Here is a 1971-nt window from a genome sequence, read left to right as displayed (position 1 = left end):
TTAGATAATATCAGCCTTTCTATTTAAAATTCTCCTTTGGCTTCCTAGGTAATTTCCTATCCTATTTAATGACCTTGCATGCCCTTTTTTCATGCTTGCTTCACCCCTTTTCTTTGTCACACTCCTCACTTACTAGTCTCAGAATTTCTCCAGCGCCCAGTCCTTTTCCAGATAAAGTTTGCCTATGCTCTTCCCTTCATCTAGAATTTTCTCCACTCTGTTCTGTAGGCTTGTCTTCCTTCATTTCCCATTTTAAATTGAAGTTCCTCTGAGAGCCCTTTTTCAGAAATTTCATACTAAATATGGATTTACTCATTTTATTCTCATCTAGGACTGTACAATTTGAATTTTATCATTTAAAATAATTTAGTACACTGACTTAATGCTCCTCTTTTCCACTTAAATGAAATTCTATGAATAAACAAAAGACTAAATAGTTATTTACAAGATGAATTAATAGTCCCATAAAGTCCCTGGAACTTGAAAACATTTTGTTGATCTCAGGTATTTTTCTTTTCTAGGTGTTCTATGAAACTAACAAATTCACCAAGAGCCAGGGGTAATTGGCATCAATGTTCATCTTTCTGTCTCTTTTCCAACTAATTATCCAATGTCATAGCAACAAGACTGAAGGATATAGATGGCCTTTTTAAGAGGAAGGTGGTTAAGACCACATTATGATTGGAACTTAACCCATCAACAAAATGATACTGCAACAGGCATTATTTAGCAGCTGTAAAACCAATTAAATATAATGGTACCATCTTAGTGAAAATGCCAGGAGTTTATCAAATGGACAGAAGTCCCACATTATAGAGGTAGAATGAAACAGAACACAACATGAGGGCTACTTCTGTTGTTAGATTTCACTTTATTGACTTATATTTGATAACGCTATAAACCAAACTTTCGGCCGAACTGCAGCCAGCATGGCAGCCGAGCGCAAAACCAAACTGTCCAAGAACCTGCTGCGCATGAAGAAGCTAATGCTTCAGATGAATGCTAAGAGCAAACCAGAAGATAAAGACGAAGATGAAACAGTGGAGCTTGATGTGTCCGATGAAGAAATGGCAAGAAGATATGAGACCTTAGTGGGGAAAATTGGAAAAAAGTTTGCCAAGAAGCGGGACCGTGACAACTACGAAGAAGATGAAAATAGAAACATAAAACCAATTAAAGCAAAGAAAATGTTCTTAAAGCCCAAAGATTAAAATAGCTGCCTGAACACAGGGCTTGGGGATGCCTGTGAAAGCAGTAAATTGGGGCTCTGCCTGATGGTGTCCCGGTAGTTGTTAACACTGTAATGTTCATTTGTAAAGAAGCATACAGTTTGGAAACATGCTGTTTTTGAAACAGATGTTGATGGATGTTATACATCCTTTTCCTCATGGTGTTCATCAGTAGTGGAATTTCAGTTCTGATCTTCAAATGTGCCTAGGCACATTTGCCTGAAAATGTCTCACCTCAGAATTTATATGTATGTGTAGTTTTGCAGTCACTGATCTTGAATTGGCTCCTGTACACTAATGCCATTGTTTAAATTGTCCTTATGTTTATATTTTACTTTAAATTACTAATCATGTCAAGCCAATTCATACTTTGATTTTGGAGTCAAAAATCAAATGTCATCAGAATTTTGTATGTAAATTCATGGAGAACAAACCTGCCTCTGGTCTGTAGTATTTGCATTCCACCCCACCAGGTTGACCTCTGTTTATACTGGTATGGTTTTTTTTATTAAAGCATTTAGTTTTCTTTTTCAGTGTTCTATAATAAACATCTCTTTTCACTTAAAAAAATAAATAAATAAAAAATAAACCAAACTTTCATTTTGTCCGCTTTCCTATGTGCCTCTTAATTATTTTAGCAATATTACTATTATGACTAACATTTACTCTATGAGTAGTAAATATATTCATTGTGTACTAAGCATCTATTATATAACATGTTATTTAACATGCTCAACAACAT

At 35.1% G+C, this 1971-nt stretch overlaps 1 pseudogene; it reads left to right on the top strand.

The window, feature by feature from the left end:
• The first annotated feature begins 923 nt into the window (after positions 1-923).
• LOC141415060 (M-phase phosphoprotein 6 pseudogene) lies at positions 924-1757 on the top strand (annotated as a pseudogene).
• The last annotated feature ends 214 nt before the right edge of the window (positions 1758-1971 follow it).

Source organism: Castor canadensis, chromosome 12, assembly GCF_047511655.1.
Source record: "Castor canadensis chromosome 12, mCasCan1.hap1v2, whole genome shotgun sequence".
Taxonomy (NCBI): domain Eukaryota; kingdom Metazoa; phylum Chordata; class Mammalia; order Rodentia; family Castoridae; genus Castor; species Castor canadensis.
This window is presented reverse-complemented; position numbering and strand designations above follow the sequence as displayed.